We start from the raw sequence: 25,184 nt of genomic DNA on the forward strand, positions 1-25,184 counted from the left end.
GGACTGCCCTCTGCCCTCTGCCACTAGGTAGTTATAAGTAAGACTTAGGGGGCATTACAACATTGGCGGTAAAAGCCGCTTAACACCGTGCAGAAGACCGCCAACACACCGCCGCAGCTGCGGAATTCCGCCACGGTCATTATGACCCACAGGTCGGAATCCGCCAAAATTTAGACACCCACCCAAGCCCGCCACACCAAAGGTCAGTGATAAACTGGTGAAAACAAAACCTCCACCGTCACGCCAACAGGAATACGCCCACACTATCACGACCCACAAATCCACGTGGCGGTCTTTCAACCATGGTATTCCATTGGCGGTACACACTGCCGCGCTCAAAATACACACACATTTACAAAACACTACTACATTGGACAATTCGAAATACACACACCTGATAAACATACACACACCACTCCCACACACCCAATACAATATAAAACACCCACCCACATCACCCACAAACCCCTATTGCCAAAAATTCTGAAGGAAGGCCAGAGAGAGATACCACAATCTACAAACAAGCATCCACAGGCACTCAACAACATCACCCACATAACATCCACGCACCTCACACAACACACCACTAAATATCACCCCACACATCACAACACACACCAACCCACACATCACCCACACCACCCCATGGCACGGCAAATACACCCCAGGTTTTCTGAGGAGGAGCTCAGGGTCATGGTGGAGGAAATCATCCGGGTAGAGCCACAGCTATTCGTAGCACAGGTGCAGCACACCTCCATAGCTAGGAAGATGGAGCTATGGCGAAGAATAGTGGACAGGGTCAACGCAGTGGGACAGCACCCAAGAAATAGGGATGACATCAGGAAGAGGTGGAATTACCTACGGGGGAAGGTGCGTTCCGTGGTCTCAAGACACCACCTTGCGGTTCACAGGACTGGCGGCGGACCCCCACCTCCTCCCCCACAACTAACAACATGGGAGGAGCAAGTCTTGGCTATTCTGCATCCTGAGGGCCTTGCAGGGGTAGCTGGAGGAATGGACTCTGGTAAGTCAAATCTTTACTACTGTATCCCCCACCCTACCTGCATGCCATCACATACCCCACCCTCGCCCTCACCCCCATCACTCCAACTCCTCACAAATGTCCCAATATCACAAACCACCCATCCCAGCACCAAGCCCTGCATGCAACAACAAAGCATGGACACCCATCACCAAAGCATGGCCACTGCACATACACCCCCCTAAACCATCATCACACAAGGTCCCACACAGGAATGCAAGCACTGGGGTACACGGTCACCCACCCATTGCACACCATGGCACACAGAGATGCAATAATCATGGTTTTACACCCCTGCAGGACCCCTACCCAACGTCACCGGACAGGAGGGTCTAGACATGTCCACACCACCAACAGAAGAGCCCCATAGTGATGACAGCAGCTCTGTCCAACTGGATCGAGACAACCAGCCCGCCCCATCTGGGACCTCGGGACAGTCGGTTCCCCTGACACAGTCACAGGCCACCACAGAGCTTCCCCCTTCTGGAAACACCAGTACAGCACCTGCCCAGCGGGCCCGTACCTCTGTCCCCAGGACACGTCAATCAGCAGTGTGTCCACCACTACAGGGAACCCAGGCTAACCCACCACCCCAACAACAACAGGGACCTGGGGGCAGTGGCAGTGGGCACACGGTTCAGGGGACAGAGGCCCAGGGAAACAGGGGAACTGGGAGGGCTGCTGTGCGACAGGGGGAGGACAGGCCTAGGGAACCCACTCTCCACGAGGCCCTCTCCAACATCATGGGAGCCTACCATCATTCCCAGGAGACGATGGCAACGGTACTGGCCAAGTTTCAGGAGACCCGGCGGCTGCAGGAGGGACAGTATTTGGGCTTCAGGGAGGAACTCAAATCCATCAATTCCACCCTGGGCACCATCGTAGGGGTGCTGAAGGAAGTCCTCAACACCAGGAGGGACACTGTGGCATAACAAGGGGCCCCTGACACCAGCCTGGACAATGAACTGCCCACCACCTCTGCTGGCGCTAGTGGACAGGAGGCACCGCCACAGGGCCACCACACCAGCACCCCACCCCCTGCAGATGGAGAACCACCCCACAAACGGTCCCTGAGATCCAGGACAAAGACAGAGAACGATGCCAAGACCCCGCCAAGAAATGAGACCACCCTGATTGTCATCCTTTTGTCCCACCTTGTCACCCTGTCCATCCTCAAACTGCACCAGCTCCACTTACTATGCCCCTTTGGACAATGCACCTGTGAGACTAATAGACTGGACTCTGCCATGGACATTCCTCCACCATCACCCCTCACCATTTTACAACCCCCTCCAATATTGAGCACTTAAATAAACACCCTTAAAGCACAAAACAATCTGGAGTCTGTCTGTGATTTCGAAATAGTGTATTAGCAATTACAGTCACAAAATTCTCTTTCAAATGTAATGTCAACATACCTATGTCACACAGCTCTAGTCCATGAGGAAACAAAGCAGATGTCACACAGTGGGACCCACATCTGTGAAACTGTAAGGGAAAGTGAAAACTCAGTGACCATACACTGGGTGAAAAGGACATATAGTAGAGAGGTAGTAGTGTTAAAGTACATGTAGCAGGCAGGTTTGTCTTCTTACCTGTGTCTCACTGGAAGTATTGAAGGATCACCGAGTTCCTGTTGTCGATGTCCTCTTCTTCTGCTTGCTCGTCTTCACTGTCCATAGGCTCCACAGCTGCCACAACACCTCCATCTGGACCATCCTCCTGCAGAAAAGGCACCTGTTGTCGCAAAGCCAAGTTGTGAAGCATACAGCAGGCCACGATGATCTGGCACACCTTCTTTGGTGAGTAGAATAGGGAACCACCTGTCATATGGAGGCACCGGAACCTGGCCTTTAGGAGGCCGAAGGTCCGCTCTATAATCCTCCTAGTTCGCCCATGGGCCTCATTGTAGCGTTCCTGTGCCCTTGTCCTGGGATTCCTCACTGGGGTCAGTAGCCATGACAGGTTGGGGTAACCAGAGTCACCTGCAAATGGCGAGGGACAACTGTTAGACACACACTACATCTTAGGGATATCCCCAGACCCAGACAACTATTCCCACTGATTTGGTTCCAGGTGCTCACCTAATAGCCACACACGGTGCCTCTGGAGTTGCCCCATCACATAAGGGATGCTGCTATTCTGCAGGATGTAAGCGTCATGCACTGAGCCAGGGAATTTGGCATTAACATGGGAGATGTACTGGTCTGCCAAACACACCATCTGCACGTTCATCGAATGATAACTCTTCCGATTTCTGTACACCTGTTCACTCCTGCGGGGGGGACCAAGGCCACACGTGTCCCATCAATGGCACCTATGATGTTGGGGATATGTCCCAGGGCATAGAAGTCACCTTCCACTGTAGGCAAATCCTCCACCTGAGGGAAAACGATGTAGCTCCGCATGTGTTTCAGCAGGGCAGAAAACACTCTGGACAACACATTGGAAAACATAGGCTGGGACATCCCAGATGCTATGGCCACTGTTGTTTGAAATGACCCACTTGCAAGGAAATGGAGTACTGACAGCACCTGCACTTGAGGGGGGATTCCTGTGGGATGGCGGATAGCTGACATCAGGTCTGGCTCCAACTGTGCACACAGTTCCAGGATTGTGGCACGGTCAAGCCTGTAGGTGATGATCACATGTCTTTCCTCCATTGTTGACAGGTCCACCAGTGGTCTGTACACCGGAGGATGCCGCCATCTTCTCACATGCCCCAGCGGACGGTGCCTATGGAAGAGAACAGCGAGCACAGAGTCAACCAACTCTGAGGTACGTAAACATAGCTTACTCAGAAAACTATTCATAAACCGAAATTTGCCTGTATGAGTGTTGAGCCACGGCCTAGGTATGTGTGACGCAGTAAAAATTAAAGCCATGTGGGCCCCTGAAATGGCGGCTGCCTGACCTGTAAAGCGGGACAATGGGATATGAGGTAACTGCGCTGGCGTTATACACCGTCGCGGTAGGCAGCCGAAGACCGCAGCGCAATTCTGCATTGGTTAACATTGGACCCTATGGGTCCCAGGAGCCAATGACGATGTACGCCGGCGGTGACGATACCACCGCCGCGTACGTGACTGCCATTTTCTATCTGTTCAATCACTTGATACCTGATCTTTGACAGGAGAGGACCTACACTGCAAGTGCGGCTGTGCCCTCAGTCTGGAAGAGACAATGGCTTGTGTGTCTGGGAAAAGGGCCCCTGCCTTCAGCACGGAGGAGTTGGAGAAACTCGTGGATGGGGTCCTCCCCCAGTACATGCTACTCTACGGCCCTCCAGACAAACAGGTAAGTACACTGGGAGCATGCTGTATGGGCAATGCCTGTGTCGAGTGGTGTGGATGAAAGATAGGGGGGGAGAATGAGGCGTGCATGAAACGACGGTGCGTGCATGTGCCACATGGCAAGGGTAGGGATGCGGGCCAATGACTGTGATGGTGCAGTTGGTAATAACTTATCTTTTTCCCCTGTACAATTCCTGTAGGTCAGTGCCCACCAGAAGAAGGCTATTTGTCGTGCCATCTCCAAGGAAGTCCAGACCCTGGGGGTCCACCACAGACGGAGCACCCACTGCCGGAAAAGATGGGAGGACATTTGCAGCTGGAGCAAGAAGATGGCGGAGGCCCAGCTGGGGATGGCCTCCCAACGTGGGAGGGGTACCCGTCGCACCATGACCCCCCTGATGTTCAAGATCCTGGCAGTGGCGTTCCTGGAGATGGATGGGCGCTTGAGGGCATCACAGCAGCAACAAGGGGGTGAGTACACTCTCATTCAGCGCACATTGTTGGTGTCTGGGTGGGGGAGGTGGGCTGTGGGTTCCCCTAGGCCAGGGCGAGTTTGCTAGTTAAGTCCCCTTTTTCAGGCAGACCCTGTGGCACCCCACCCCACCTGGGTACAGTGCCAACTACACCTAGTCAGGCTCCTGTGACATCCATGTGTGCAGAAATCGGCCATGGCCTTGTAAGCCATGTCCCAGGGATTGAATAGTGGACCCCAAGTGCGCGGAGTAGTGCAGGGGGCTTCTGTGTCTGTCGTGTCCGCCAACGGTAGCAGTATTGCATCCACTCAACATGTCTTTCTTCTGTCTCCCCCTCCTCCCTTTTTGTGGTCTCCCTGTACTTGTGTGCATTAGCATCATCAGGCGGAGGAGCAGTGGCACCAGAACAGGAGGAAGCTGTATCCCACATGGCCCTGGAGGGTGAGACTACGGACTCCGAATTCACCAGTGGGACAGAGGGCGCGGGAAGCTCCATGGTGGGGACAGGAGCTGACACCAGCGATACGGACTCCTCCTCTGATGGGAGCTCCCTTCCGGTGGCGGCCCCATCTGTGCCCTCTGCATCTACAGCCTCCATCCCCCCCAGCACCGCCCTCCCAGCAGCCCCTCAGCCTTTGCCCTGTGCACGCTCACCTAGGAGGGTGGGCATCACCTTCGCCCCAGGCACCTCAGCCCCTGCTCCTGTCATCCCTGCTGCCCTCAGTGAGGAGGCCATTGACCTCCTCCGGTCCCTCACTGTTGGGCAGTCTAATATTTTGAATGCCATCCAGGGTGCAGAGGGGCAGTAGCAACAAACCAATGCATTCCTGGAGGGCATTCATTCTGGTCAGGCAGCCCTTCCGCAAGCTTTTCAGACTCTGGCCTCAGCACTGATGGCAGCCATTGTCCCTGTCTCTAGCCTCCCCCTCCAACTTCCTCCACCCAGACCCACACCCCTGTACCTCAGCCTATCCCAAGCACACCATCAGACCAGCATGCACACACCTCAAAACACAAAGGAAGCTCAGGCAAACATAAGCACCACACATCCCACAGGCACTCACGCAAGCATCAGACACATGCAGACATACCAACATCCACTGCCTAAACTGTGTCCCCTCCTCCTCGTCTCCCTCATCTCTCCCTGTCTCGTTTCCACTCACACCTGCATGCAATAAATCTTCAGCCACTACGTCCATCACCAGCACACCCACCACCACACCCCGCTCACGTGCAGTCACCACCCCCACTACCATTCACACATCCCCTGTGTCCTCTCCCAGTGTGTCTGTGAAGCCACCTCCCAAGGTACACAAACGCAGCCACACATCCACCCAACAGCCATCCACCTCACCACAGCCTCCAGCCCATGCACCTTCACCCAAAGTCAGCAAACGTACACCTCCTACGACCACTACCTCTTCCTCCACTCCCAAACCCCCTCCATCTACCCATCCCAGTGTTCCAAAGAAACTTTTCCTGTCCAACCTTGACCTCTTTCCCTCACCTCCCCCACCCCATCAGTCTCCTAGGGCCCGACTCTCCAGGTCCCAACCTAGCACCTCAGCCACAACATCGGCAGGACCAGTGGTGCCAGTAGTCACTGGATTATGGAGTGCACCAGGCAGCAGGGCAGGCAGTGTGGCAAGGAGCCACAGCACAGACAGTCCCCCACCTGTCAAGCATCAAAAGTTGGCCAGTGCCCGGCGGGAGAGGGTGTAGACACCAGCCACCAAAGCCACTCCCAGGGGTACAGTTGGGAATGTGGAGTCAGCTGCGACACCTTCCAAGGTGGGGATGGGGCACAAGAAAACCGGCAAGTCTGGGAAGATCAGCACGGCGGAGAAGACCGCCATCAGCCCTGTTGCCCAGGAGGTGACCGCCAGCTGCCACACTGCCCCAGACAGGACTGCCAGCAGCAGCCCCACTGCCCAGGAGGCGACCGCCAGCAGCCACACTGCCCCAGACAGGACCGCCAGCAGCAGCCCCGCTGCCCAGGAGGCGACCGCCAGCAGCCAAACTGCCCCAGACAGGACCGCCAGCAGCAGCCCCGCTGCCCAGGAGGCGACCACCAGCAGCCTCACTGCCACAGACAGGACCGCCAGCAGCAGCCCCGCTGCCCAGGAGGCGACCGCCAGCAGTCCCACTGCCACAGACAGGACCGACAGCAGCTGAACTGCTGCGAAGGACACCGCCGCCACAAGCACCGCTGCCAAGGACACCACCGCCACAAGCACCGCTGCCAAAGACACCGCCGCCACAAGCACTGCTGCCAAGGACACTGCCGCCACAAGCACCGCAGGCCCATGAGCGCCAAAAGCTCTGACGCTATTGAGGCCGCCACGAGCAGGATGAAGCACTCTGGGCACAAAGCCCCCTCCAGAACCAGTGGAGACTGTTATCCACTACCTCAGTCCTTGGCAGGATGAAGCACTCTGGGCACAAAGCCCCCTCCAGAACCAGTGGAGATTGACATCCACTACCTCAGTCCTTGGCAGGATGAAGCACTCTGGGTACAAGGCCCCCTCCAGAACCAGTGGAGATTTGAAATCCACTTGAGAGACTGTGGCTTTGCACTCCCCAGGATTGAACAGTGGGCAAACCACCCACTGTAGAGACTTGAGAGACTGTGGCTTTGCACTCCCCAGGATTGCACAGTGAGCATGGGGCCCCCTCGTGGATTTGGCGTTGTGCACTTAACCGGCTGAGGTGCCCATCCTTTCCCTTCCCCCTGAGGGGCCTGTTTTATTTCTATCTGATGCCCCTGCAGTGTTCTCTCCATCTTGTTCGGGTATCTTGTGTGGGCCTCGCCCATGCCTTTTGGGCCCAGTGATCCACGGACTATGATGGTGGACTCCCTTGGACTTGTGTTCTTGGTGTATTTAATTGTATATAGTATAAATGTATATATTTGTAAATATTTTTGATGTATGTAATTGAATATATCACAATCATTCAACTCTTTTCCTTTTGTCCTTGCATTCATCCATGGGGGTTTGAGGGGGTGTAACTGTGATGTATCATGATGTATTAGCATGTGTGTTGTAGTGGGTGAGGGTGAGGGTGGGGGTGTTGCGTGTGTGTGTCACTGTTTTTTCCCTCCCCCCTCCCCTGTGTCGTAGGTGCAGCACTTACCGTGGTCTTTGCCGCCGGCGTTCATGCTCCTGGTAGAGGAGCAGGAAGATAAATGCTGGAAAAATTTGGAGCTCTGGTTCCATGGTGTCCTGGTTCCTCGTGGGGTGTGCAGAGGTGAGCGTTTTCCCTTCGAAGTCCTGTTTCTGCCGCGTTTTTGTTCGCGGTGAATCCGCCCCGGAAAAGGTGGCGGATTGGTAGGTTGTAATACTGTGGGCGATACATTGTCCTCCGCCTGTGTCTATGTTGCCGGTTTCCGCCACAGTCGTAATTCCATTTTTTTTCTCGCCGGCCTGTTGGCGGTCTTACCGCCGCTTTAACCCCTTCGCTGCCAGGCCTTTTCCCTCTCCTGTGCCGAGCCTTTATTTGGCTATTTGGGGCAGTTCGCGCATAGGCCCTCATAATTTTTTGTCCACATAAGCTACCCAAGCCAAATTTGCGTTCTTTTTTTCCAACATCCTAGGGATTCTAGAGGTACCCAGACTTTGTGGGTTCCCCAGAAGGAGGCCAAGAAATTAGCCAAAATACAGTGAAAATTTCGATTTTTTCAAAGAAATGGGAAACAGGGGCTGCAGAAGAAGGCTTGTGGTTTTTTCCCTGAAAATGGCATTAACAAAGGGTTTGCGGTGCTAAAATCACCAGTTTCCCAGCTTTCAGGAACAGGCAGACTTGAATCAGAAAACCCAATTTTTCAACACAATTTTGGCATTTTACTGGGACATACCCCATTGTTATGATTTTTTGTGCTTTCAGCCTCCTTCCAGTCAGTGACATAAATGGGCATGAAACCAAAGCTGGATCCCAGAAACCGCAACATTTCTGAAAAGTAGACAAAATTCTCAATTCAGCAAGGGGTAATTTGTGTAGATCCTACAAGGGTTTCCTACAGAAAATAACAACTGAAAAAGAAAAATATTGAAATTGAGGTGAAAAAAAGATCAATTTTTCTCTTCGTTTTACTCTGTAACTTTTTCCTGCAATGTCAGATTTTTGAAAGCAATATACTGTTACGTCTGCTGGACTCTTCTGGTTGTGGGGATATATAGGGCTTGTAGGTTCATCAAGAACTCTAGGTACCCAGAGCCAATAAATGACCTGCACCCTGCAGTGGGTTTTCATTCTATATCGGGTATACAGCAATTCATTTTCTGAAATATAAAGAGTAAAAAATAGCTATCAAGAAAACCTTTGTATTTCCAAAATGGGCACAAGATAAGGTGTTGAGAAGCAGTGGTTATTTGCACATCTCTGAATTCCGGGGTGCCCATACTAGCATGTGAATTACAGGGCATTTCTCAAATAGACGTCTTTTTTACACACTGTCTTACATTTGGAAGGGAAAAATGTAGAGAAAGACAAGGGGCAATAACACTTGTTTTGCTATTCTATGTTCCCCCAAGTCTCCCGATAAAAATTATACCTCACTTGTGTGGGTAGACCTTGCGCCCGCGACAGGATATGCCCCAAAACACAACGTGGACACATCACAGAACCAGAGCTGTTTTTTGCAAAGGGCCTACCTGTAGATTTTGGCCTCTAGCTCAGCCGGCACCTAGAGAAACCTACCAAACCTGTGCATTTTTTAAAACTAGAGACCTAGGGGAATGCAAGATAGGGTGACGTGTGGGGCTCTGACCAGGTTCTGTTACCCAGAATCCTTTGCAAACCTCAAAATTTGGCTTAAAAAACACATTTTCCTCACATTTCAGTGACAGAAAGTTCTGGAATCTGAGAGGAGCCACAAATTTCCTTCCACCCAGCGTTCCCCCAAGTCTCCCGATAAAAATGATACCTCACTTGTGTGGGTAGTCCTAGCGCCCGCAACAGGAAATGTCCCAAAACACAAAGTGGGCACATCCCATTTTTTGACAGAAAACAGAGCTGTTTTTTGCAAAGTGCCGACCTGTAGATTTTGGCCTCTAGCTCAGCTGGCACCTAGGGAAACCTACCAAACCTGTGCATTTTTTAAAACTAGAGACCTAGGGAAATCCAAGATAGGGTGACTTGTGGGGCTCTGACCAGGTTCTGTTACCCAGAATCCTTTGCAAACCTCAAAATTTGGCTAAAAAAACATATTTTCCTCATATTTCGGTGACAGAAAGTTCTGGAATCTGAGAGGAGCCACAAATTTCCTTCCACCCAGCGTTCCCCCAAGTCTCCCGATAAAAATGGTACCTCACTTGTGTGGGTAGGCCTAGCGCCCGCGACAGGATCTGCCCCAAAACACAACGTGGACACATCACAGAAAACAGAGCTGTTTTTTGCAAAGTGCCTACCTGTAGATTTTGGCCTCTAGCTCAGCCGGCACCTAGGGAAACCTAGCAAACCTGTGCATTTTTAAAAACTAGAGACCTAGTGGAATCCAAGATGGGGTGACTTGTGGGGCTCTGACCAGGTTCTGTTACCCAGAATCCTTTGCAAACCTCAAAATGTGGCTTAAAAAACACCTTTTTCTCAAATTTTGGTGACAGAAAGTTCTGGAATCTGAGAGGAGCCACAGATTTCCTTCCACCCAGCGTTCCCCCAAGTCTCCCGATAAAAATGATACCTCACTTGTGTGGGTAGTCCTAGCGCCCGTGACAGGAAATGGCCCAAAACACAACGTGGACACATCACATTTTTTCATAGAAAACAGTGCCTACCTGTGGATTTTGGCCTCTAGCTCAGCCGGCACCAGGGGAACCTAGCAAACCAGTGCATTTTTGAAAACTAGAAACCCAGGGGAATCCAAGATGGGGTGAATTGTGGGGCTCTGACCAGGTTCTGCTACCCAGAATCCTTTGCAAACCTCAAAATTTGGCTAAAAAAACACGTTTTCCTCAAATTTCGGTGCCAGAAAGTTCTGGAATCTGAGAGGAGCCACAAATTTCCTTCCACCTAGTGTTTCCCCAAGTCTCCAGATAAAAATGATACCTCACTTGTGTGGGTAGGCCTAGCGCCCGCGACAGGAAATGGCCCAAAACACAACGTGGACACATCACATTTTTTCATAGAAAACAGTGCCTACCTGTGGATTTTGGCCTCTAGCTCAGCCAGCCCCGGGGGGGCAGAAATGGCCTAAAATAAATTTGTCCCCCACCCCCTAACCCCCCAACCCCTCCGCCCCCCAGGGAGAGACCCTTGCCTACAAGGTCGCTCCCCTTGCGTGATGGCGCAAAAAAAAGATCCCGGGTGCCTTGTGGTTTTTGCCCCCCTTGGGGGCAGATTGACCTACAATCGGCCAATCTGCCCCCAAGGGGGGCAGAAATGGTCTAAATACAATTTGCCCCCCAGGGGAGCGACCCTTGCCTGATGGGTCGCTCCCCATCTCTAAAAAAACAAACAAACAAAAAAAAACAACAGAAAAAAACTATTTGCCCTGGCGCCTAGAGGTTTCTGCCCCCCCCGGGGGCAGATCAGCCTAATACCAATAGGTTGATGTGCCCCCAGGGGGGCAGATTTGGCCTAAAATAAATGTGCCCCCCCACCCCCCCTAGGGAGCGACCCTTGCCTACAAGGTCGCTCCCCTTGTGTGACGCCGCAAAAAAAAGATCCCTGGTGCCTAGTGGTTTCTGCCCCCCTTGGGGGCAGATTGACCTACAATCGGCCAATCTGCCCCCAAGGGGGGCAGAAATGGTCTAAATACAATTTGCCCCCCGGGGGAGCAACCCTTACCTAATGGGTCGCTCCCCATCTCTAAAAAACAAACAAACAAAAAAAAAACCACAAAAAAACTATTTGCCTTGGCGCCTAGAGGTTTCTGCCCCCCGGGGGCAGATCGGCCTAATACCAATAGGCAGATCTGCCCCCGGGGGGGCAGAAATGGCCTAAAATAAATTTGCCCCCCACCCCCTCCGGGGAGCGACCCTTGCCTACAAGGTCGCTCCCCTTACGTGACGGCGCAAAAAAAAAGATCCCTGGTGCCTAGTGGTTTCTGCCCCCCTTGGGGGCAGATTGACCTACAATCGGCCAATCTGCCCCCAAGGGGGGCAGAAATGGTCTAAATACAATTTGCCCCCCCCCCCCCCGGGGGAGCAACCCTTACCTAATGGGTCACTCCCCATCTCTAAAAAACAAAACAAACAAAAAAAAACACCAAAAAACTATTTGCCTTGGCGCCTAGAGGTTTCTGCCCCCCCGGGGGCAGATCGGCCTAATACCAATAGGCCGATCTGCCCCCGGGGGGGCAGAAAAGGCCTAAAATAAATTTGCCCCCCCGGAGAGCGACCCTTGCCTACAAGGTCGCTCACCTTGCATGACGGCGCAAAAAAAAGATCCCTGGTGCCTAGTGGTTTCTGCCCCCCTTGGGGGCAGATTGACCTACAATCGGCCAATCTGCCCCCAAGGGAGGCAGAAATGGTCTAAATACAATTTGCCCCCCAGAGGAGCGCCCCTTGCCTAATGGGTCACTCCCCATCTCTAAAAAACAAACAAACAAAAAACAAAACACAAAAAAACTATTTGCCCTGGCGCCTAGAGGTTTCTGCCCCTACTGGGGGCAGATCGGCCTAATACCAATAGGCCGATCTGCAAGGGGGGCAGAAATGGCCTAAAATAAATTTGCCCCCCCACCCCCTCCGGGGAGCGACCCTTGCCTACAAGGTCGCTCCCCTTGCGTGACGGCGCAAAAAAAAAGATCCCTGGTGCCTAGTGGTTTCTGCCCCCCTTGGGGGCAGATTGACCTACAATCGGCCAATCTGCTCCCACGGGGGCAGAAATGGTCTGAATACAATTTGCCCCCCAGGGGAGTGACTCTTGCCTGATGGGTCGCTCCCCATCTCTAAAAAAACAAACAAACAAAAAAAAACACCACAAAAAAACTATTTGCCCTGGCGCCTAGAGGTTTCTGCCCCTCCGGGGGCAGATCGGCCTAATACCAATAGGCCGATCTGCCCCCAGGGGGGCAGAAATGGCCTAAAATAAATTTGCCTCCAACCCCCCCGGGGAGCGACCCTTGCCTACAAGGTCGCTCCACTTGCGTGACAGCGGAAAAAAAAGATCCCTGGTGCCTAGTGGTTTCTGCCCCCCCTTGGGGACAGATTGACCTACAATCGGCCAAACTGCTCCCAAGGGAGGCAGAAATGGTCTAAATACAATTTGCCCCCCAGGGGAGCGACCCTTGCTTAATGGGTCGCTCTCCATTTCTAAAAAAAAAAAACACAAAAAAACTATTTGCCCTGGTTTGATCGGCCTAATACCAATAGGCCGATCTGCCCCCAGGGGGGGCAGAAATGGCCTAAAATAAATTTGCCCCCCCACACCCCCCCGGGGAGCGACCCTTGACTACAAGCTCACTCCCCTTGCGTGACGGCGCAAAAAAAAAGATCCCTGGTGCCTAGTGGTTTCTGCCCCCCTTGGGGGCAGATTGACCTAAAATCGGCCGATCTGCCCCCAAAGCGGGCAGAAATGGCCTAATACAATTTGCCCCTCCAGGGGAGCGACCCTTGTCCAAGGGGTCACTCCCCATCTGTAAAACAAAAAAACCAAAAAAAATCCCTGGTGCCTAGAGGTTTCTGCCCCCCTGGGGGCAGATTGGCCTAATAATAGGCCGATCTGCCCACGTGGGGGGGGGCAGAAAAGGCCTTCCCAAAAAAATGCCCCCCCCTGGGAGCGACCCTTGCGTGAAATTCATGGAAAAAAAAACTCCCTGGTGTCTAATGGTTTCTGCCCCCCTTGGGGGCAGATTGGCCTCATCAAAATAGGCCGAAATGACCTAAATATAATTTGCCCCCTAGGGGAGCGACCCTTGCCTAAGGGGTCGCTCACCACCTAAAAAAAATAAATAAAACATTACAAAAAAATAAAATAATGATCCCTGGTGCCTAGAGGTTTCTGCCCCCACTGGGGGCAGAAAAGGCCTGCCCAAAAAATGCCCCCCCCGGGAGCAACCCTTGCCCAAGGGGTCGCTCCCTTTTGTCAGTTTCAGTCAAAAAAAAAAAAATCCCTGGTGTGTAGTGGGGTTTCAAAAGCCGGATTGCAAGCAATCCGGCTTTTGAAACCCTGGGAGAGACTTCAAAGGGCAGGAAATACATTTCCTTCCCTTTGAAGCCCCTCCGGGCCTCCCCCATGGGATTGAAAGAGAAATGCTCTGCATTTCTCTTTCAATCGCACTGGAATGGGGGAGACCCTGTGACTAATCAGCGCTGACATCACAGGGGGGGTTGGGGTGGTCGGGGGTGGAAGGTGAAGGGCTTCCCCTTCCATCCCTGACTTGGGGGGATGGGGAGGAACCCCACAGAGGGAGCGCTAGCGCTCCCTCTGGGCTCTGTGATCAGGACGTAATGGTTACGTCCTGGGCACAGCAGTACTGTGCCTCAGGACGTAACCATTACGTACTGGGCACAGAACAGGTTAACACCGACCGCCAGGGTTGTAATGACCACCTTAGTTGATATATGAAAAGTTCTTTTTTAATTGCCTATATCTTTGGCGCTGCTTGACGAGTCTTCATGAAACTTTTCTAAAACATGTGCCAGTCACGTCAGCTGCTGTCTGGAAAGTTTTGGGGTAATTAGTCTGGCAGGGGGGCTTTGGGGAGCCGAGAATAAGGGACGGTCCCAAAACATGTTTTCCCATTCTTTTTTCCATAGGGATCTTGAACAGCAATAGCGCTTTAACTACTGGACGGAATTACACCAAATTTGGCAATAAGGAAGGCCCTGGTCCACAAAGCAACCTTTTTTAGGTTGCGCGTTAGCGTTCGGCCTGCTGTATACTAAAGTATACAATAGAGTGATTTTCAGCGTTCTGATTTGTTAGTTGCAGTGTCCTTCAAAAATCCGTGCTTGCTAGTGGTCAGTTCTGCCTCTTTGACCTGCCTTTTTTCACTTTGGGAGCAGCTCAAAGTACTGTGTAATTACGCCATGTCCTGTTTATCTCTTCTGTAAGGGACTTTTTTTTGGTATTTGCCTGTTTTACTTCAACAGTGTGGGTGCTTATTCAGCCCCTCCTCCCCACCAGCTCCCTCTGTAAACATAAACCAACAGCAGAGGGGGCTTTTCCAGGGCTAGCTCACCCACGCTCTCTTCCTTTTGTTATTTTCAGTCTGTCTGGCAATAAAAGTCCAGTCTGTAATTTACAACGTTATGAGCTCTAACTCGAGCAAACACGAGACTATTGCATTCCAAATGCTTGTTTTTCTTTGCAGCTTTGTATGGAGCGCTTTACATAAACACCAGTTACATTAAGCAAATACATAAACTTTTTTAGGCACAAAGAGTTTAAGTGATTTGCTCAGGACTACAGGATGTGGAACCGCCGCCAAGACTAGAACCTCGTTCACTAGCTCCAAATCTGACCTTTACACGCTTCTTCTCAGTTTGGAGTACTGACCTCTGGGGGTCTTGAGAGGACATGCTGAAAGTCCCAACCTACACATCTAGGTGAATAATTATCCAATGTGGCCTCAAACGAGTTACTTGTGTGTTTAGCAGTTATGCACAGATTGCTGAGGCAACAGTAGGTCGATTCCAATGTTGGAGAACAATGGGATACGCTGAGTTCTGGCTGGAGGCGGCCCTAACACCCTGATTAAACACTAACCTACTGAGAAGGTGTATGCTCTGCGTCTGTTTTACCAGCTGACCTCTGACCCCTTCAGAGAGCTTGAGAGTCTCTTTGAATGCAGGCTCTGGAGTCCAGGCTGCTCTTGTTACTGTACTGTGTAAACTAGCGTTAGTGTTTTGCTTAACTTTGACCTCTTCACAGCTGTATCACCTAGGATGCATGTCACAGGGGACAAGCTGCTCACCCAGAGATACCGGGCCCAAAGTAAAGTGGTAATAGTAGTTTTTTTACCACCTAGCGCATAAAATAACATTTCCAGCTCACCTGTGCTTGTTTTGTCAAAGATGAAACACTCAACAGGGAACCAGTGACTTACAGTGGATGTCTGTGGCAGACACATTAATCACTAATCACTGAGCTGTCTTGCTGTCTACTGGCCATGGCTATTTCAGAGCATGTTTTTATTTGTTTATTTATTTATACAATGTTATATAGCGCAGATTTTACCCGTAGGTGTCGGAGGGCTTTACAGTAGAAAACTTTGGATTTAAAAGAAAGAAGCAAAACAACTGCAACAGAGCACGCAAGCAGCAACAGTACAAAACAAAATGAATGGGAAAAATCTGATTTAAGTTACAGTTCACTATATTCTGTCTGTTTATGATAGCTTTCTGGGCTAGAGCGTGGGTATTCGCAAACATTTTCTCAAGGGCCAAAAAGTTTGGTCTGTGGTGTGACCAGGGCCACATTAAAGCCAGCATGGTAGTGGTGTGGGGAGAGCGAATGGGCCGTAAGATGGGTGTTGGGGAAGAGAAGAATGTAAATCTAGTGGCTGAATTACACAATATAAAACAAAAAAAACTGACATCAATCCTGGCTTCCCCACTTGACCAAATTGTTTTCACTTTCCCTCCTTTTTAGCTCGAGCGTGCAAGCGCTTTGACCTGTTGCCAGTATTGTGGGCTTTTAACCATGCCCATATCATGTTCATCGCCTTCTTCCGTTCCTGGAGTTGCCTTTCAAAAATCACTTGATGTCATTGGTGAATGCTTTACGTTTGTCCCGCCTCGAGGCTGTTTTTGTCACACTTTGCAGACTGACTCTGTTACATGGATTATTGGACATTTGCCGATATAATTCAGCGTAGGCAAACTATTTTTTTTCTTTTGTCTCTCCCTGTCGTGCTGCATGGCGGCAATGGCGGTCACAGAGCGAACAGGAACAAGAGCGTGAACTCGATTGGTGGTATTGGACTGCTGGTCACGTTGTTCACAGTTACTTAATCAGAGTAATTTCTTGTGGCTCTCCCCTTAAAACACTTGAAATTGGAAAATGCTTTATGTAAAACAGAAATCCTCTAAGCAGAAGCGGCTCTCCTGGCACAGCGGGAGAGCCAATACTACAATATTCACTGCACTCAGGAAACTCGCCTCACAATGCTTTGCAGGACATTACTTTCATAAAACATTCTTGCTCATAACTCAGACTGTGGTGGTCCTCAGGAAATGTGACTGCCTACAAAACGTTCAGCACAATGTGCTGTTTCTGCTTACATCATCTATGGGTCCCCACACTAGATTAGTGGGGACCCCAAAATAATGACCATCCCACCATTCAGTGTCTTTTTAAGTGCTCTCATAGCTGGAATGTTTGTTTTACTGCTGGGACTAGCTTGTATTTGAAGGGCCTTTTATTTTGTAATATCATTGCTATCGGCCTGTTACCCCTGAAAATGTTTAAATGCATTCTGCCCAGGGGCGCGGCCAGGCCACGAGGAAAGATGGCTGCCTAAGGTGAGAGCCCCGTGCCGCGGCGATCCCGGGGAGGCGGCGGGGGCTTAGCGGCCGCCGAAACAACATTTTAAATAACCCCAGAGACCTTCCTAAAGTGCCAAGCCCCCGATCCTCGCTAAGGAGGCCCGCTACCGCGAACCAGGTAGCTCTTAGCACGCCTCGAAAACGGAGGCCTAATCGGGGGGTGGAGCCGCGTCTCTACAGCCCCAGGCGGATCGGCGTGGCTGGCTCGCCGAGAGAAAGAAAAACCATCACTGAGGGCCCGAAGACCTTCCCAGTGCATCAAACCCCCGTCCCCTACAGAAGAGGCCCGCTGCGTTGCACCAGAAAACCCGCAGCACGTCTCAGTAACAGAGGCCCTGCCGAGGGGGCGGAGTCACGTCCTTAGAGCCCGAGGCAGATCGGCTCGATCGGCACAACATCACCCAGCTCAACAGGTACTTACCCTCGCACCCCAGCACTGAAACGAGGCGCTGCACCACCCCTTCACCTGGCCATCGCGTTCCCCCCCCTCCTCCCTTTGAGGGGAAAAAAGAAAGGACACCAAAAAAAAAGAGGGGAACAAAAATATAACAACAAAAACAAAAAAGGAAAAGGGGGAAGCCAGCGACCGGGGAGAGACAGGCAATATTCACCCCCCACCAAAAGACAAAAGGGGGGAAGAAGAGGGGGAAAACAAAGCAAGCAAAGAGGGCCAGGGACCAACGCCGCTCGCCTCCCCCTCTCCGACTACCCAGCTACAGGAGCAGCGGCAAGGCCCCCCGCACCCATAGGTATCAATAGGGCCCCAACATCAGAAAAGACATCCAAGAGTACACGCCGTTGGCCACGACGGACTGGTGATAATATAACATAAAGAGGGGCTTGCTCGCCCTTTCTCCAATAACCCCCGTATCCCAACTGGAGGACAGCCCTACAGCAGCACGCCAAACCGAAGCTTAACGAAGCTTAACAACGCAGGCAAGCAGTGGATACTGCCCCATTAACACCTCACAGCCTCCAAAGCCGCGCAACAGCCACCCGATAACACCATCTTAACATCCGGACTATCACGGGCCCCATACCCGCTTAATCATTCTTGCGCCCTCTCCACCATAAACCTCCTGTCCTGCGACAACAGACGATCGCCATATGCTGCAGTGGCCACTAGTCCAGCACAAATAAAGGGGGAAAAGAAAAGAAAAGACAGAGGAAAACAAAAAAAAAGAAAAGGGGAGAGATGTGTGCTGACTGATTCGCGTATCCCTACCCCCACCGGATCCCGAGGAGGGCATTGGACTCAACCAGGCAATCCTTGTAGGCGCTCCTACATAAACACCCAACCTCCACAACAACGGAACCTTACTCATCCTTACCCCCAGTCCAGCCCACCACGATGTCCGACAAGGAACAGTCCACAACCATGGAACGGATACTACAGGAGATCACCGCCGTTAGCCGCGGATAGAGGGGATGGATGCTTCTATATCCTCACTGACTCTGGAGACCAAATCCATGCAATCAGACATTGCAGGCTTCCAATCTAGGGTGACAGGATTGGAACATCGCATGGGGACACTCGAAACACAGGTGGCCATGTCGCAGGACAGAGATCAGGATCTCCTCTACCTCAGAAGCAAAATAACGGATATGGAGGACAGAAGCTGAAGAGACAACATCCGCCTGTTCGGGATACCGGAAAACGAAGAGGGAACAGATATACAGGCCTTTCTGGGCTCCACCCTCCCCAAACTGACCTCACTGACCTTTGACCCACCGTTGGAATTCCAACGAGCACATAGAGTAGGCCCAAAACGCCCCGATAGAACCTCAAGGCCTCGCCCAATCATCGCATGCCTACTACGCCATAACCAGACCCGTCAAATACTCCAGGCAGCACGTAGCCATGGACACTTTCGGATAGGCCAATATGTCATTCCTAGCTGTAAGACCCCGACTTCGCCAACTGGAGATGAAATACGGCCTGTTTGACCCCGCGAGAATGTGGGTCACCAAAAACGGGTTGTCCAAAGACTTCTATAACCCCAAAGAACTGAAACTCTTCCTGGACTCCTTACAGCTTCAGCCCATGGACACTACTACCACAACCCGACCACAAGATTCCCCAGGGGATGACGATGATAGTGGTATTTCTCCCCCAGGATTGGAGAAGGAAAGCATGGTCTGATATGACACCGGCAACTGCCCTAGGGGCAGGGACCTGGAGAGACTAGCCAGATTGCACGATGACAGGGGTCAGGTCCTGCATGCTGTGGCAGTTCACACCCAGCTATCGGAAAGGGACAAATCTCGCACACCTCTAAAACTGGCAACTGTACCCCCCTGAGACGGTGACCTGGTACAGCGCATATGCGAGACAACTGCGAGAACACCGAAGCATGATCGTCGACAACTCCACGGACGGATGAGTACATACCCAGACTTTGCATCTGTGTCTTCCTTACTGTTGTTGATACCATTGTCAATAGGTGGCTAACATGCCTATACCCTCCACAATATAAGGTTATATATCGCAACAACGTAATGCAAGCTATCTCTAGCATAATACCTAGTACACACATCAGCACCCAGACTAGAACTTGCCGACTTCCACAGTTTACACATAGGACAGGGCTCTGCTTTATAACGATGTTACCAAACATCTAACAAACAAACCTGCACCTTTTACTGCACTGCAAGTATTATGACGCAATAATACAACACAAGTTATATTTAGCCTAACACGAAGTTTATACTGTTTGTATTTAGGCCCTAACCTACTAACTCCCACTACTCACTCATAGGCCAAAACTATAACATGCCTTGCGACACAAAGCCTAACACACGACAGTACGATAGCACGGTATGAAATACTGTTACAAGAGATATCATGTTACAGAGGCATCATGTTACATATCACAGAGATATTACATAAGATTGGAAGTATATAAGATGACACACATAAGTATACCTTAAAGCCTCCTTCCTGCACAACACTGTCATATGGAATACGACCACAATCAACTTTACGGATAGATGAATACTTACCCAGACTTAATACTTGTGTTCCCCTTATTGCTGTTGATGCCTTTGTCAATAGGCGGCTAGCACACTCAAACCCTCTACAATGTAACGCTATAAATTGCAATAACAAAATATAAATTATTTATAGCCTAATGCCGAGCACACATATCTGCACCCAGACTAGAGTTCGCTGACCCCCGCAGCTCACACATGGGACAGGGCCCCGCCCTATCATGATATTATCAAATGTCTAGTTAACAAACTAGCATCCCTTTAATGTACTGCACAGGATTATGACACAATAATACAACACAAGTTATATCTAGCCTATCAGGAAGTTCATACTGTCTGTACTTAGGCCAGGATCTATTAATTCCCACTATTTATCCATAGACCAAAGAACAGACGACAATGCGATAGTATGGCATGATATTAAGTTATCATGTTACAGAGATATTGTGCTACATGTTACAGTGATATTATATAAGTATGGAAGTATTTAAGTTGTTACACATAAGTATACTTTAAAGCCTCCTCCAGACCCAACACTGTCCTATACCCCCAACCCCCCTCTTCGTCCCCCTCCCCTACCCTTCCCCCATCATAATAAACCTCCCCCTCCCCTTCCCCACAAACACCATACACCATCCCTCCCTCCCTATCAAATCGTCCCTATAGTGCAGGATCCCACATGACAACACCAACCAAGCATAGCGATCCTCTACCCCACCACTGAGAGCATGTGAACCGTGCTAGACACCGTCCGTCACCAGAACAACCTCCTCCCCCATACGAACACGAACCCCCCACTTCTACCTTCTACCATCACAATAACAAGATGCTACCACCCCAGTAAAACATAGATACCCTATACACTAAGCCCTCTCCTCTGCTCTCGCATCACCCCCCCATCCTGGATAACAAACCCCTATCATCACTATCATCACCATTACCCTCCCTTAAGTTCCCCCGCAACACATTTGTGGCTTCCCCCTTCCTTCCGGAGTTCGTGAAACCTTTTGTCACAAGCCGATGATGGCCGATCCTCCACCCCTCCCCCGCCTCCCCGGCTGAGATCCGACTGACGGTGCCGGGAGCTCCGATAGGAATCGGACTCGCTGTCTACAGATCTACCCCAGGGGACATCAGACCCCTAGTTTCCCCCTCTTTACTTTTACTTTATTCTACATATTAACGCTAACAACCTTCCTCCTCCCCTCTATCTTCCCTCTCTGCCCCCTCCTCTCTCTCCCCCCCCTCGCTCACAACCTTTCTTATTCCCACTTTCTCTCTCTTCCGTAGGAACACCCGAGCCCCACCAGCTGCCCCCCTCCCAAGCTACCACATCGCCACAGGTGTAGTCCCCACTCCAACGACTGAAGCTGCCCTCCCTACTGCTACTGCTCTCTGAACCGCTGAGACCTCACCCTACCATTCAGTACGTCAGGAAATGTCTCACACGCGACACACCCATTACGAATCCTCTCCTGGAACGTGCACGGCATGACAAGCTTCATTAAACAGAAAAAGGTGCTGTCCTATCTCCAATCTAAAAAAGCGGACGTAGCTCTGATCCAAGAGATGCACCTTGACAACCCGGAGTCCAGCAAGCTTAGACGGGACTGGGTGGGAAGGGTCTCCTTTAGCTGCTGCCCAACAGCCCAGGAGCCCGGCGGCGGCACACCTCGCAAATGCGGAGTAGCGATACTATTACATAAATCCCTTCGGTTACAATCATTAAAACATGGAACGACGCGGAGGGGAGATATATATTCGCCAAACTAAAGCTAGGAGATACTTTTCTATGCGTGGGCTCCGTCTATGCACCAACCGGCACCAAGTGCTCCTTTTTCCTGCAACTAAATCGCCTTCTGACCGAAATCGGGACCACCCGCTACATTATTGGGGGAGACTGGAACCTCGCTCGTGATGCCATACTTGACAGGACAGGCCCCATCGATACGGGTAATAGCCACGATAGAGCACTGCTGACGGACTTAACCACTGATGCAGGCTTTGTCGATTGCTGGAGACTGAAACACCCAAAAGATAAAGAATATACTTTCTTATCGCCTGTCCACGGTACCCAATCTCGCCTGGACTATTTCTTCGTATCACACATCATAATCCCCCAAATACAAAGCACCAGCATACTGGATAGCGGACTTTCAGATCACTCCCCGATCCTACTCCTGATCCAAACAGGCCTAGCCTCTCCTGGTCGCAAACCATGGTGCTTTGCGGTGCATAGATACCGCTCCCCCCAAGGGAAAGAACAACTTAGGACCCATGTGTCTACATACCAGGCCGAAAATATGGGTACTGTGGCCTCCAAACGGGTCCTATGGGCAGCGGCAAAGGCAACCTTGGGAGGGAACATGATGCGTGACGCAGCACAGCTAACAGAGATAGGGAGACTCACCAACGTACCCTCGAAGACACAATCCAGAGCCTCACCAGACAATATACCGCTCAGCCGTCTTCCGCACTACGTCGCTCTCTCGAACAGGCCCGAATGGCACATAATGAGCTCTCTACATCGCAGGCGGAATACATGCTACAAAGACTATGCGGTTGCCACTAGGAGCAAGGCGAGAAGGCAGGATGCCTCCTAGCAGCAAACCTCCGACTGAGAGAAGCTGCCTCCGCCACCCCGGCCATAATGTCCTCCTCAGGAGCGGTACTAAATGAATTTGCCGCTTATTACCAACATCTCTATTCCCCTGAAACAACGACCGACTTTGTACAGACTGAAGCATTTCTTACCACGGCCAATCTACCCCATCTCTCAGAGGCAGGCCGAGCTCTCCTAGAGGGGGACATAAGCAGAGAAGAAATAACACACACAATTGCGAACCTCCCCTACCACTAGTCCCCGGGCGAGGATGGATTCCCTACGGAGTTTTATAGATGGGCAGGGGAAGAGACAACCACTGCAGTGCATGAGGCACTCACGGAGGCATGTCAGGAAGGCTCCCGGGGCGCTCTGTTCAACAGGGGTACGATTGTTGTCCTGCCCAAACCAGGGAGAGACCCCCTACTCTGTGGCAGCTATCGCCCTATCTCCCTTTTGAAATGAGACGTCAAACTCCTAGCCAGCATCCTAGCGGCACGTCTACGTAAAGTGATACCATCCCTGATTCATAACACTCAGGTAGGGCTCGTACCGGGTCGCACCTCCAGAAATCACATGCGCACTCTCTGTCATACCCTATTTGAATCATTACACTTACCAGAGGAAGCCCTGGCTCTCTCCCTCGATGTGGAGAAAGCATTCACCCGCATTGAATGGCCCTACCTGTTTGCTACTATGATACATTTTGGCCTCGGAGAACAATTTATCTCCAAAGTCTGATTACTGTATGACCACCCTGCGGCGCAAGTTAACTGTGGGGGCTTTCTATCAGACCCGTTCCCCATTGGAAGAGGCACAAGACAGGGTTGCCCCCTGTCACCGCTCCTATTCCTGTTAGCAATGGAACCTCTGGCAGCTACTATACGGGACTCCCAACAGATAAAAGGTATCCCTTTAACTGGGGGCTCCTCCAAAATCTACCTTTATGCTGACAATATTTTGCTAACCCTGTCCGACCTAGAAAGATCCCTACCATCACTGCTCTCAATCATAGAATGCTTCGCGTCCCTATCTGGATATCGGGTAAACTGGGACAGGAGCGAGTCACTACCCCTCTCCCGCGTAACGAGAGCCGCAGTTCATGGCCTCGCATTCAAATGGACCCCAACACGCCTCAAATATTTGGGAACATATGTCAACCGGGCCTGAAACACATGGTCAAGGACAATCTAGACCCTCTTATATCCTGGATGAAACAGGACTTCGCCAAGTGGTCACTACTGGGCCTATCCATGTGGGGTAGGACACAAGCGGTCAGGATGGTCACCCTCACGCGATTCACATACATACCAGACATGCTCCCTCTACAAGTGCCTCTCTCCTCGCTCCGTATGATCGATGCCTCAATAAGGACTTTTGTCTGGGGCTCTACACGCCCAAGGCTGAAACCTGCAACAATACTGGCACGACGATCCTATGGAGGCTTAGGTCTCCCCTCAGTAGAACAATACTCACGATCCCTGCAACTATCGCAACTAGCATATACACTCCCGGAACCCCGGATCCCCCACAGTGGGTAGCCACGGAGAAACTCCTGCGGGGTCAGCACGTAGAGCTAGGAGGGATATACACTGACTGTCCCCACCTGCCCAACCATATCCTCATGGCAACAAACACAGCATGGTGCAGGGCTGACCATCTACTGGGCATACACCCCTTCTTACATGCCCAGGCCCCTATAGAAGGAAACAAAAGCCTAAAAATAGGGGGAAACACCGTCAGATGGCCCCAATGGAACAACGCCGGTATCCGCAATATAGCCCAAATCACAGATGGTGACCGACCCCGACCCTTCGACACTCTAAGGGAAGAGTTCGACATTCACAACAATCAAGAGTGGCGATACATGCAGCTCATGCATTGCATGCGCGAAGCCCTGGGAACCACCCCATGGACGATCAAAGCCTCGCCCATTGTCACCTACCTACAGACATGGGGCCGTCACAGAGGCGTTATGGCCGGCCTATACGCAGAGCTAACAAACCATCTTTACTCGCAGCCCCTTCTCGAACGGTTACGCTTAAAGTGGCAGGATAGACTTGAGGTCACTTACACTGAAGAAGAATGGTCGGACATAATGGAGGCCCTTGATAAGGGTGTCTGTGAGGCCCGACTGAAATTCTGCCTATTTAGTTCTCCAAGATTGGTATTGGACCCCAATAAAACTCTTCAGGGCGGGCCTGATGCCACATGCGAAGTGCTGGCGATGCGCAGACCTCCATTGCGACCTACTACATATCCTATACCTCTGCCCAATGATACAGCCCCTATGGGAAGCTGTGCGTCACACACTGGCGGACTCCATTCAGATACCACATCCGACTCCGC

The 25,184-nt window shown here is 51.3% G+C and overlaps 1 protein-coding gene across 1 annotated transcript in view; it reads left to right on the forward strand.

Moving 5' to 3' along the window:
* LOC138294085 (retinol dehydrogenase 7-like) overlaps positions 1-25,184 on the forward strand; it is a 129,609-nt gene that overhangs the window by 56,820 nt on the left and 47,605 nt on the right. The gene's annotated exons all lie outside the window — the stretch shown is intronic.

This window comes from Pleurodeles waltl, chromosome 4_2, assembly GCF_031143425.1.
Source record: "Pleurodeles waltl isolate 20211129_DDA chromosome 4_2, aPleWal1.hap1.20221129, whole genome shotgun sequence".
Classification (NCBI taxonomy): Eukaryota; Metazoa; Chordata; class Amphibia; order Caudata; family Salamandridae; genus Pleurodeles; species Pleurodeles waltl.